The following is a 14,321-nucleotide window of genomic DNA, read 5'->3' on the forward strand; positions in this document are numbered from 1 at the left end:
TACTCCAAATGACTTGACAGATTTTGTTGATCTCTCCTGGAAGGCATCACCTTCCCTGTAGAGTGGGGGGTGGGATGGGAGGGTGGTCGGGGAGCATGGAAGGGAGAAAGGGAGGGAAGGAGGGAAAGGGAACTGGGATTAATACATAAAATAAGAAAAAAAAAAGAGTTGCCTTGGTCATGGTGTCTTTTCATAACAATAGAACAGTAACTAAAACAGCTGGTTTAGTAAATTAAATGTTGTATATTCTCCTCCAAAAACCATGGCTTCACAAGTACTGGCTAGCTAGCTAGGTTTATAATTCCAGGCATTGTTTCCCTCTTGCTGAAAGCATCTATTTTTAAATAGAGTTGTTGGTTATCACTATGGTGTGCATGAAGCTACACTCATCAAATCTCACACATGGCTACCCAAATGTGAATGAAACAAGAATGACACCGATGGCCATCCCAGACTGGATGGGGGAAAGCCCACAAGGCCTCAAATCTATACAAGGAACTAGGCAATTGAATAAAGTTCAGAGTGGACAAAATGACCCTTCCAGAGAAAAGCTTACTGATTAGTTTCTGGTGACTGAAAATCAGCCCTGAGAACATACATACAGGTAACATTGTATGGACTCAACAAGTTCTATTTAGGAATATATGTGCAACAATAACAATTGATAAAAAGAGTGACCATGAATTTGTAGATGAGAAGAGATGTGTATATTAGATGGCTTTAAAAGGGAAAAGGGAAGGGATAAATGTTGTAATTAAAATACAATCTCAAAAATTAAAAGCTAAAAGGAAGTAAGATGGCGCAGTGAATAATGGAATTTGGTGCCAAGCCTAATGACCTGACTTTGATATCCAGGATGCACATGGTAGAATGAGAGAACTCAGTCCCTACATGCCTATCACTGTGGTGTGAGTACTGACACACATACACATATGTAAATAAGTGAAATAAATAAGATATCAACCCTTGCCCTCCACATAAGGACCCACAAAGAATGAACGTAAATTTTAAAATAAGTAAAGGCTCTGAGTGGACATTTCTCCAAAGAAATACGCAAATGGTTAATAAACACATGACAAGATACTTTATATAACTAGTCATTAGAGAAACTTAAGCCAATATGTGATTCTATTTCATACTCACTAGGAAAACAGAACAAAAATGTCATATACTAAAAGGTACTTTTATATTATGTATTTTTAATTAGATCACAAACTAGTAGATTTCCATAAAGCTTCTTCACCATACATGTAGAGACAATACTGCTCCCAGAAGACATGGGTTGTCATTCTCACTTCCAGGCATGGGATGCCTCCCTATGAGTGACTTGGTCAGGGAAATTGCAGAATAACCCAAAGAATTGATCCTCCTGCACATCAAAACTAGATGGCAAGACCAAATTGCTGAATATATCACCATTTTGATTGCAAGACATAGAGAAATCAATCCCAACTGACCAATAAACTCTCAGCTGGCTAAGGTTCACAGTACTGGAACATGCTATTCAGGTTACTGAGGGGGAAAAGACATCAGTAATCTCACACAACGGTGGACCCTGCAGGGTACAATAATAACATACTAGGAAATTTGTGCCCACTGATGAAATGGTGGCATAATGGTATGGCATAATCAATCACTTTTCCTTGGAGTTGAAGCTGATCCATCTGAGAGATTCCATGACTGGCACTGTAATCCTGATCAAAAGCCCATGACTGGAGAGATCGTAGGTCCTAGCAAAGAGCTTCTGGTGATATTTCAGTAGATGTTCATGCTATCAAATTGTCTTCTAGCATTTATGTTTATAACCTATAGGACTGTGCTGCACTTGGCCTTGTTCAGAGACGTTTCTTTTTGCAGTGAGTAATGGTTAATTCAGAGATTCATAACTTATCCAAGTGCTAATAGGTGACTGTGAGTCCAACCCTAAATGGAATATATCTATCAGTTACCTCCCTGTGAAGTATCAGAGAACATTACTGAAGAGGAGGTAAAACTATCACCCAAGGATGGGAGGGAGATCTGTCTTCAAGAATGGTATGGCTTATACACATGTCAACTCACCACAGTTATGGTTGCCTGCATAAAACCTTTACAGCAGTTGTATTCCACCTTCCTAATGCTCCAACTCTTTAATATGGTTCCTCGTGATTTATGATTGTGGTAACCACCAATCAGAAAATTATTTCACTGCTACTTCATAATTGTAACTGCATTACTGTTATGAATTACAATGTAAATATCTGATATATAGAATATCTGATATGTAGGGGAGGGTGGTTAGAGTGCATGTGAGAGGGCAGAGAGGGTAAAAGGGAGGGAGGGAGAGGGAACTGGGATCGACATGTAAAATAATAAATTAAATTAAAAAAAATGCTTTGACTCCAAAATTTAAGTTCAAGGACAAGTTACTGGGGAAAAGGATTTCTATTTTTGTTTCCACAGAAAATGAAAAGATGTGGATTCCTTCCAGACTAATGTGGTTTGATCAAGCCAGACCGCCTTAAACAGAGTACGAGGTGATCCTACATTCAAAACAGCTGGACAAAGCAGCCTTGTAGACTACTGCCAGGATTTCTGCATCTTCTTCAAATCCCCCATGACAGCGCCCCTTATCAGCAGGAAGTAGTTTGGAAAGAACAACGCCCAAATTCCCAAATATTGTCTATAAATGTTTGTTTTCATTTAAATGGACTTTGTTATATAAAATAAATTTTAAAAACTTAAAAAAAAGAATATCTGATATGTGACCCTTGAGGGTGTCAGGTTGGAAACTGCTTTTATATAGAATCATGCCAGTCAAATTTTTCCATGGATTTGGGAAGTAGTATATGAGGCCCAACCCTTTGGGAATAGAGGCTATTCATAGTTGATAACTCCTGAGGAAGGGAGGGTCACTTTTCTTAGGGTAGATGGCCACTGGTTTGCTGCCTATGCCTCCAATGGATAGTACCATACAGTGCATATATTGCCAGAATTAATTTGATTTGGGGAGTTATTAGTAATGGTAATCATTTTTTAAAAGACATAAGTTTGGAACAGAAAAGGGTTATGGGGTATCCCAGAGGTAGTGGGGTGCACTTGATCGAGATAGATTACATACGTGTGTGAAATATTCAAACAACAAATTGGAGGGAACATTTTTATGAAAGTATTGACAAGACTAGAGAAACTGGAACCTTCGTATACTGGTAGTCAGAATAGTGCCTTCATTCTGGAAAACAGTCTAGAAAATATTTTCTTCAGCAATTAAAATAGTTACAATATGATTCAATAATTTTGCTCCTAGACATATACCAAGGAAATATTTAAAATCATTTACATATATAATACATATTCATATAAACAATGCATATTTACATATTACATTAATCATAATAGTCAAAAAGGTAAATAATCCAAATGCCAATCAGTAAATGAATGAACGAACAAAATGTAATTTTAAAAACCTGTGATAAAAAAATCGGAAACCACGGACACAAGCATAACCAATAGAATTCAAGAGATGGAAGAGAGAATCTCAGGCGCAGAAGATAAACTAGAAGAAATAGATTCATCGACCAAAGAAAACCATAAATCCAACAAATCCTTAACACACAATATCCAGGAAATGTGGGACACCATGAAAAGGCCAAACCTAAGAATAATAGGCATAGAGGAAGGTGAGGAAGCCCAGCTCAAAGGTGCTGAAAACATATTCAACAAAATCATCGAGGAAAACTTTCCAAATCTGAAGAAGGACATGCCCATGAAAGTACAAGAAGCATACCGAACCCCAAATAGGCTGGACCAAAGAAAAAAAGACCCCTCGACATATAATAATCAAAACACCTAGCATACAGAATAAAGAAAAAATATTAAGAGCAGCGAAGGAAAAAGGACAGGTAACATATAAAGGCAGACCTATCAAAATTACACCTGACTTCTCCATGGAAACCCTCAAGGCCAGAAGGTCCTGGATAGATGTTCCTAAAAGTATTAAGAGAACACGGATGCCAGCCTAGGCTACTATATCCAGCAAAACTCTCAGTCAATATAGATGGAGAGAACAAGATATTCAATGACAAAACCAGATTTTCCCAATATGTATCTACAAATCCAGCCCTACAGAAAGTATTGGAAGGAAAATTCCAACCCAAGGAAGGTAACTACGCCCACAAAAATGTAGGCAACAGATAATCCAACTACACCAGAAACCTAGGGTGAAGCAGAACAAATATATTCACAATACCACTGCCAACAACAAACCTAAATCAAACAACCATCAACAATCAATGGTCCTTACTCACCCTCAACATTAATGGTCTTAACTCACCTATAAAAAGACACAGATTAACAGAATGGATACGAAGACAGAATCCATCCTTCTGCTGCATACAAGAAACACATCTTAGCTCCAAAGATAGACATTACCTCAGGGTAAAGGGTTGGGAAAAGATTTTCCAATCAAATGGAAATAAGAAGCAAGCAGGCGTAGCTATCCTAATATCTAACAAGCTAGACTTCAAACCAAAACTAGTCAAAAGAGATGAAGACGGTCATTTCATATTCATCTCAGGAGAAATCCATCAACACAAAGTCTCAATTCTGAACATCTATGCCCCTAATACAAAGCCACCCACATTCGTAAAAGAAACACTACTAAAACTCAAAGCTCATATAAAACCTCACACACTTATAGTGGGAGACTTCAATACACCACTCTCAACACTAGACAGGACCACAAATCAGAAACTCAACAAAGAAACAAAAGAATTAACAGAAGTTATGTCTCAACTGGGGCTAACAGACATCTATAGAACATTCCATCCAAAGACAAAAGAATATACCTTCTTCTCTGCTCCACATGGAACCTTCTCTAAAATCGACCACATACTAGGAGACATAACAAACCTCAACAGATACAAGAGAATAGAAATAGTCCCCTGTATCTTATCGGACCACCATGCTTTAAAATTGGAATTCAACAACAATACAAATAGCAGAAAACCTGCAAACTCATGGAAACTTAACAATGTGCAATTGTACCACTCCTGGGTCAAAGAAGAAATAAAGAAAGAAATTAAAGACTTTCTAATATTCAACGAGAATGAGGATACAACATACCCGAACTTATGGGACACCTTGAAAGCAGTGCTACGAGGGAAGTTCATTGCACTAAGTGCCCATATGAAGAAAACAGAGGATAGTCACATAAATGAATTAACAGCGCAACTGAAAACCTTAGAACAGAGAGAAGCGAATTCACCCGCAGGAGCAGACGCCAGGAAATAATCAACTTGAGGGCTGAAATCAACAAAATAGAAACCAGGAAAACAATACAAAAAATCAATGCAACAAAGAGTTGGTTTTTTGAGAAAATCAACAAGATTGATATACCTTTATCCAAATTAACGAAAAAGCAGAGACAGAACATGCAAATTAACAAAATCAGAAACGAAATGGGGAACATAACAACAGACACAGAGGAAATCCAGACAATTTTCAGGTCATACTTCGAAAATCTGTATTCCACAAAAATTGAAAATTCAAAGGAAATGGACACGTTTCTTGATAACTATCACTTACCAAAATTAAATCAAGAACAGACAAACAACTTAAATAGACCTATAACCCGAAATGAAATAGAAGTAGTCATCGAAAGCCTTCCAACGAAAAAAAGTCCAGGGCCAGATGGATTCAGTGCAGAATTCTACCAGACATTCAAGGAAGAACTAATACCACTACTCCTCAAACTGTTCCACAAGATAGAAACAGAAGGTTTATTGCCAATCTCTTTTTATGAGGCCACAATAACTTTGGTACCCAAACCTCACAAAGACACAACTAAGAAAGAAAACTACAGACCAATATCCCTGATGAACATCGATGCAAAAATACTCAATAAAATAATGGCAAACCGAATTCAAAAATACATCAGAGAAATCATCCACCATGATCAAGTAGGCTTCATACCTGGATTGCAGGGATGGTTTAACATACGAAAATCTATCAACGTGATCCACCATATAAACAAACAGAAAAAAAAAACCATATGATTATCTCCTAGATGCAGAAAAAGCCTTCGATAAAATTCAACACCCTTTCATGATAAAGGTATTAGAGAGGTCAGGGATAACAGGAACATACCTAAACATAATAAGAGCAATATACAGCAAACCAACTGCCAACATCAAACTGAATGGAGAGAAACTTAAGCCAATTCCTCTAAAATCAGGAACAAGACAAGGCTGTCCTCTCTCTCCATATCTCTTCAATATCGTACTAGAAGTTCTAGCTAATGCTATAAGACAACAAAAGGAGATCAAGGGCATCCAAATTGGAAAGGAAGAAGTCAAACTGTCTCTATTTGCAGATGATATGATAGTTTACATAAGCAACCCAATAAACTCTACCAGGGAACTCCTACAGCTGATAAACACCTTCAGCAAACTAGCAGGATACAAGATAAACTCAAAAAAATCAGTAGCCCTATTTTTTTCAGACGACAAAGAGGCAGAGAAAGAAATCAGAGAAACATCACCCTTTACAATAGCCACAAGCAACATAAAGTATCTTGGTGTAACGCTTACCAAACAAGTAAAAGATCTATATAATAAGAACTTTGTGACTCTAAAGAAAGAAATTAAAGAAGATACCAGAAAATGGAAAGACCTCCCATGCTCTTGGATAGGTAGGATAAACATAGTAAAAATGGCAATCTTACCAAAAGCAATCTACAGATTCAATGCAATCCCCATTAAAATCCCACCACAATTCTTCACCGACCTTGAAAGGATAATAATCAACTTTATATGGAAAAACAAAAGACCCAGGATAGCCAAAACAACCCTATACAATAAAATAACATCAGGAGGCATCACCATTCCTGACTTTAAGCTCTACTACAGAGCTATAGTTCTGAAAAACAGCCTGGTATTGGCATAAAAATAGACAGGTAGACCAATGGAATCGAATTGAAAATCCTGATATTAATCCACGCACCTATGAACACCTGATTTTCGACAAAACAGCTAAAATTATACAATGGGGCAAAGACAGCATCTTCAACAAATGGTGCTGGCACAATTGGATGAGGGTGTGTAGAAGACTGCAGATAGACCCATGTCTGTCGCCATGCACAAAACTCAAGTCCAAATGGATCAAAGACCTCAACATCAATCCAGCCACATTGAACCTCTTAGAAGAGAAAGTAGGAGGTACCCTTGAACAAATTGGTATAGGAGACCGCTTCTTGAACATAACTCCAGGGGCACAGACACTGAAAGAAACAATTAATAAATGGGACCTCTTCAAACTTAGAAGCTTCTGTAAGGCAAAGGACACAGTTGACAAGACCAAACGGCAGCCCACTGACTGGGAAAAGATTTTCACTAATCCTATATCCGACAAAGGGCTGATCTCCAAAATATACAAAGAACTCAAGAAACTAGTCAACAAAACACCAAATAACCCTATTAAAAAATGGGGTACAGAACTGAAGAAAGAATTCTCAATGGAGGAAATCAAAAAAGGCTGAAAGACACTTAAGAAAATGCTCCACATCCTTAGCTATCAGGGAAATGCAAATCAAAACAACTTTGAGATACCATCTTACCCCTGCCAGAATGGCTAAAATTAGAAACACCAGTGATGACTTATGTTGGAGAGGATGTGGAGAAAGTGGAACACTCCTCCACTGCTGGTGGGAGTGCAAACTCATACAGCCACTTTGGAGATCAGTATGGCGGTTCCTCAGGAAAATGGGAATTAGTTTACCACAGGACCCGGCAATCCCCCTCTTAGGCATATACCCAAAGGATTCACATCAATGCAACAAAGACATCTGTTCAACTATGTTCATAGCAGCACTATTTGTAATAGCAAGAACCTGGAAGCAACCTAGATGCCCTTCAATTGAAGAATGGTTAATGAAGATGTGGCACATCTACACAATGGAATACTACTCTGCAGAAAAAAATAATGGTATCTTGAAATTCGCAGGCAAGTGGATGGCACTTGAAGAAACCATCCTGAATGAGGTAACCCAGTCACAAAAAGAGGAACACAGTATGTACTCACTCATATATGGATTTTAGACCTAGATCAAATGATCACCAGCCTATAATTCACATCACCAGAGGAACTAGGATACAAGTTGTATTCTAAGAGATTCATATAAAGTCCCTCACAGAACTGGGAAGGGACAAGTCCCCCCAGACCTCAGGTATAGTGGGGGAGGACAGCTAATGGAGAGAGAAGTAGGAGAAAATGAGAGGGAGGGAGAGGAAGGCATGTGCGACCAGGAGGATTGAGCCTGGTTAGGAATGGAAAATAGGAAAGAGAGAGAGAGACAGAGACAGAGAGAGAGAACATAAAAGAGGGAGCCAATATTGGTTTGAAGATAAAGTTGAACACAAAGAAAGGTCGAGGGGAACTACAAGACTGCTCCCCAATTAACAATCTCAGCTTCCGTGGAAAGGCTATCATAAATACCCTTCCCCGGAGAGTGAGATCAACAACTAACTTCTCCATGGAGTCCTCAACTAATGCCTGTTGAAAACAGGAGCAAACACCCATACATAAACACTGAGTCAAACTAGAACCCAGAAGCAGATGGAGAGGACAAGACCATGCGGTAGAAGTACATAGAGACAGCTTACCTGAACAAGGAGGAGCTAAGGGCCACTAGACTGATAGCTGGGAAGCCAACAGGGGTCTGACTCGGACCCCCCCTGAATATGGGTCTCAGCCAGAAGGTCTGAGCAGTCTAAGAGACCTCAGACAGTGGAGCCAGGATGTATTCCTGGTGCACAAAAGGACTTTGCAAACATATCCCCCATGGAGGGATAACTGCCTTATTCTAGAGATAGGAGAGAAGCCCTAGTCCCTACTTCACAGGACCTGTCAGATCTACATGACCCCAACTGGATGGCATTCCCCTACATATTGTATTGTGGTGGGGGGTTGGGAGGGAGGGTGTTTAGAGTGCATGGGAGAGGGTAGAGAGGGCAAAAGGGAGGGAAGGAGGGAGGGAAGGCTTGGGGGAGGGAGGGAGGGAGAGGGAACTGGGATCGACATGTAAAATAATAAAAAAAAAAAAAACGCTTTGACTCCAAAATTTAAGTTGAAGAACAAGTTACTGGGGAAAAGTATTTCTATTTTTGTTTCCACAGAAAATGAAAAGATGTGGATTCCTTCCAGACTAATGTGGTTTGATCACACCAGACTGCCTGAAACAGAGTACAAGCTGATCCTACATTCCAAACAGCTGGACAAAACAGCCCTACAGACTACAGCTAGGATATCTGAATCTTCTTCGAATCCCCCAAGACAGCGCCCCTTACCAGCAGGAAGTAGTTTGGAAAGAACGACGCCCAAATTCCCAAATATTGTGTATAAATGTTTGTTTTCATTTAATTGGACTTTGTTATATAAAATTAAATAAAAAATACTCTATATGCAAAAAAAAAAAAAAAAGCCTGTGATAAAATATTATGCACAAATCAAAGAGGATTTGGTACTGACACATGCCCTAACATGAATGACCAAAACATTAAGTGAAAGAAGCCAGATATGAATGACCACATATTGTATGAGTCCATTTTTATGAAATATCCAGAAATGTATACATCCACAGGGGTAGAAAATAGATTCATGGTGTTCAGAGGTTGGGTGCATGGGGAAATGGAACATCATTGCAAATTGATACTAGGCTTCTTTGAAGAATAGTAAAAGTGTTCTATGATGATAATTGCAGAATTCTATTGTTGAACTTTATATTTAAATGGGTGAATTTTATAGGATGTTAATTAGATCTCAGTAAGACATTTTAAAGAGTGGGTTTAGATCCTGTAAAAAATAGGAAAAGGAATCAAACACAGCTCTCCCTTATGGCTGACACTAATTACTAGGAGGACTAATAGTAAGTGTGTAAAAATAGCATTGTTGGATCCACTGTATTTCCCTATCCTTGTCTTTTTCATGTCACTTGAAAGTTAAAGTATACTTTTGCATCTGATTCATCCTTATAAACAAATTTAAATGCTTGATGAGTGAAAGTACATCAGATGCCAATAATACAGAGTAGAAAGTGCCCCCACTTCCACAAAACTGGTGCAGCTAAGAAGGTGGGTGGAACGGGGCACAACAGCGATCATAGGGCTTCAGAGGTGGAAGCAGCAGAGTATCCAAAGGTTCAAGGCCAGCATGATCTACAAGGACGACTTGGGATACAGAATTCATATGAAAATAATAAAAGAAAACTGAATCTTTTTTTTAATAAAATCACAGCTCATTTGGTGTAAAAGGAAGTATTTATCGACGGCCAGAACCAAGACACCCTGTTCTTTTTGAGTCCCTGCTCTTCTAATCAGTAATGGAAAAAAGTAAGTTGATGATGGATCATGGAGGAACCTTGACAAAGGGCAATCAGACTTCGTATATTCAACACAAAGGAAATCTAAAGGGAGGAGTTGTAGTCTCACTGCACATATCTTGCAATGGCAGCTAACACTAGGGTAAAATGAGGGAAGTGATGTAAGGGCTCTTAAGCTGGAGTGTGCCTGCCACCTGCATCTGAGCAGGACTGAGCATGTGGAAACATGAAACTCTTGGTCCATTAAGCAAGCTTCTCGGAGAGGAGTCAAATAACTGTGAGGTGGGCCTTCCACATGGCAGCTTCAGGCTGAGCTCAGCTGTTGCTGTAGTAGGCACTGGCTTCTCTGCTCAGAACTGTCAGAAGAATTATAATTAAGCCTCCCACCTCCCTCTGACCGGGGCTGACAGCTGTGAGAGCAGAGCTGCGAAGAAAGCCACATAGATTCCTGAATCAATTCTGATCCAGGAAGGGGGTGGAAATCATGCCACCTCCACAATTTCTGGAATAAAGAGCACTTCTAATCCTGGGAAAACCACAAGTCAGAGATGCCTAAGGCACCTTGGACAATAGAAGTATTTCTTGACACTTTGGAAAAGTGTGACACTTTGTTACAACATTGCACATGTAACGATCTTATGACCCAGCAATTCAACCACTGTGTTTTTATCTAAGATAATGGCAATATATATTTAGAATAAGACTTGTATATGACTATTTGTAGAAATTTATTCACAGTAGTTCAAACTCGAAACATCCCAGGTGTCTATTAATAAAAGAATAGATCAAACACTTTTTACTCACACAATGAAATATTATTACTTAGGAATAAAAAAACAAACTATATATATGTGTGTGTGTATGCATGCACGCATTAGTAAGTACTATATGCAATATAATTGCAGAAAATCTTTACTCGTAATACCTCAACAATATGGTTGCCTAAATAAGACCTAAGCAAAGACAAGAGAAATAGACATACTAAGGTAGAAGTGTGAAAATTCATGGGGCCCCACCCTTATCCAAGGAACTATAGGCAGCTAAGGAATTCTGAGAAAAAAGTAGTTATTCCTGTAAGAAAAGTTCCCTAATTTGTCTTCAGTACCAAGTGGTCAATCTAAAATCATGTACATACAACACTGAAAGGACTCAGCAGATTGCTTGCTCTCTCTCTCTCTCTCTCTCTCTCTCTCTCTCTCTCTCTCTCTCTCTCTCACACACACACACACACACAGAGAGAGAGAGAGAGAGAGAGAGAGAGAGAGAGAGATATGTGTGTGTGTGTGTGTGTTACAATAACAGTTAAGGAAGAAATGGCCAGGAGTTTGAGAGGGACGGAGGAGTATCATGGGAGAAGTTAGAGGAAGGAAAGGGAATGGGGAAACTGATGTGGTTATATTTTAATTTTAATGGAAAAAATGAGGGAAGCACGATAAGATGGTTCAATATGTAAACTATTTGCTATACCATCCTTATGACGTGAGTTCAAAAGAACAAACTCATGAAGATTGTCCTCTGACCTTCACAGGCACAGAGTGGCACAAACACGGACACACCCACTAAATAAATGTAATAACTAAAAAAAAAAACTTTAATGAGTTCTTTAGATAGGATATATGGAGAGGGACTAGTCACATGGAAATGTATCCACTCTTATTTCCAATTAGGGAAATGTAAAACTATAATAACAGTATCACTACACTCTTATCAGAATAGCTAAAATAAGAAAGGAAGAAAAGGAGGAACCCCCAAATGTCACTGAGGTTTGAGAACAATTGGAGTGAACTCTGAAGATAGCACTTGCATGAGACCCTGGGTGGGATCCCCATTAGTTTGAATAATAATAATAACAAAATTACAATGGTAAGAACTACTCATTGACAATAGTATTGTGGTGGATACTATTACTGGTGGGAGTACATCTATGGAAAACAGTTTTGCAGTTTCTTGTAAAGTTAAAAGATAGACATGGGAACTTACACCCATAATTTCAGCTCATAAGAGACTGAGACAGAAGAACCACAAGTTTAATGATAGCCTGGAATATATAAGAACTTGTCTCTACATGGTTCCCCTGAGAAGGGGACAGGGCCAAGATCTCCTGAGCAAATTGCAAGCATGGGTGGAGGGGAGAGGGAGTTAAGAGAAAGAGAAGGGGAGAACAGGAGGGGAGAGGATGACATGAGGGAGCAGGGAGAAATAGAGGAGAGCAAGAAAAGAGATACCACAATGGAGGGAGCCATGATAGGTATAAAGAGAAATCTAGCATTAAGGACATGTCCAAAGATCTACAAGGATGTTTAGATAAGAATCTAAACAATAGTGGAGAGGCTACCTTAAACACCCTTCCCCAATAATGAGATTGATGACTACCTTATATGCCATCCTAGAGCCTTCAACCAGTAGCCAATGAAAGCGGAAGCTAAGCACTGAGCCAAACTCCTGGAATCCAGTTGCAGAGAGGGAGGAGTGATGAGCAAAGGGGTCAAGACCAGGCTGGAGAAACCCATAGAAACAGCTGACCTAAGCAAGGCACAGCTCATGCACCCCAGCCTGATAGCTGGGAAACCAACATAGGACTGACCCAGACCCCCTGAAGGTGGGTATTAGTTAGGAGTACTGGGCAGTCTATGGGGCCTCTGGTACTGGATCAGCATCTATCCCTAGTATACGAATGGAATTTTGGAACCCATTCCACATAGAGGGATACTCTCTTAGCCTAGACACATGGGGGAGGGCCTAGGCCCTGCTCCAAATGATATGACAGACTTTGAAAATTCCCCATGGAAGGCCTCACCTTCCCTGGGGAGCAAAAAGGGGATGGGGGTTGGAGGGGTCAGGGGAGGAAGAGAGGATGAGGGAACTGGGATTGACATGTAAAACCCTGTCTCAAAAAATAAATACAGGAGGAATGTGTTCACAATACAATATGTACTTGTATGAAAATATCTTTATGTAACATGGAGGCATGTACAATAAATATATACAATGAACTTTTAAAGGACATGAACAATAAATTGATTTAATTAAATGCATTCCTGTGAGATAGCTGTGTAAGTCTGTTACGAGTAGGTGTTTCCTCTGCCGGTCAGGTCCCACCGCCCCGCCAGCCCCAAATAATACACAAAGACTCTGTATTAATTTAATTCTGTTGGCCAGTTACTAGTTTCTTATCTGCTAGATCTGTCTTAATTAATAATTCATTTCTATTAATCTAAATACTTCCCCATGGTCTTATCTTACCAGAGAGAAGGGCTGGCATTCTGCTCTCTCCGTCCTCCATCTTGGATCTCCTCACTACTCCTTTCTCTCTCCTCCTTGTCTCCTAGTCCCGCCTATCTTGCTTTCCTATTGGTCAACAGTGCTTTATTCATTAACCAGTATGAGAAACATATTTACACAATGATATCTCCCATCATAATTCCACTTGTTAAATAAGATTTAAGGAAGACAGAGCTCCTAAACTAGTCGAAAGAGACCAAAATAAAGTCACTAATGATAGACACAACATAGTCAAACTGAACCTAATGGATCAGTTTTCAAGAAAACAGAATATTCACCATAAGCAACTAAAAGATGCCTAGTTGATCTGAAATATTACATCAACTGACTGATGTTAATAAATATGTTTTGTGTACTATGCTGTATCCTAAATGATTTGCCATGCTCACTGGAGCACTTTTTGTTGTTTTTACAAAGACGCATTACCATGGCATGCAGGCTAGCCTCAACTAGCCTGCATATGTAGCTCAGGCTGGCCCTGATCCTCCTGGCTCTGCCTCCCAAGTACTGGTATTGCAGGTGTACTCTACTTCATAGAGCTCTATAAAGAGCCTTTCTATTTCAAAAATAGGTTCACCCTTGGTTTTGTGCATTGCTAATAAAAAACAAGTCTATATTTAAGCTCAGCTTGTTAAAACTTGGTTGAGTTATATATGTCTACTTAAGGGGCAAACAATGAAGGTGA

Source organism: Phodopus roborovskii, unplaced genomic scaffold (assembly GCF_943737965.1).
Source record: "Phodopus roborovskii unplaced genomic scaffold, PHOROB, whole genome shotgun sequence".
In the NCBI taxonomy this organism is placed as follows: domain Eukaryota; kingdom Metazoa; phylum Chordata; class Mammalia; order Rodentia; family Cricetidae; genus Phodopus; species Phodopus roborovskii.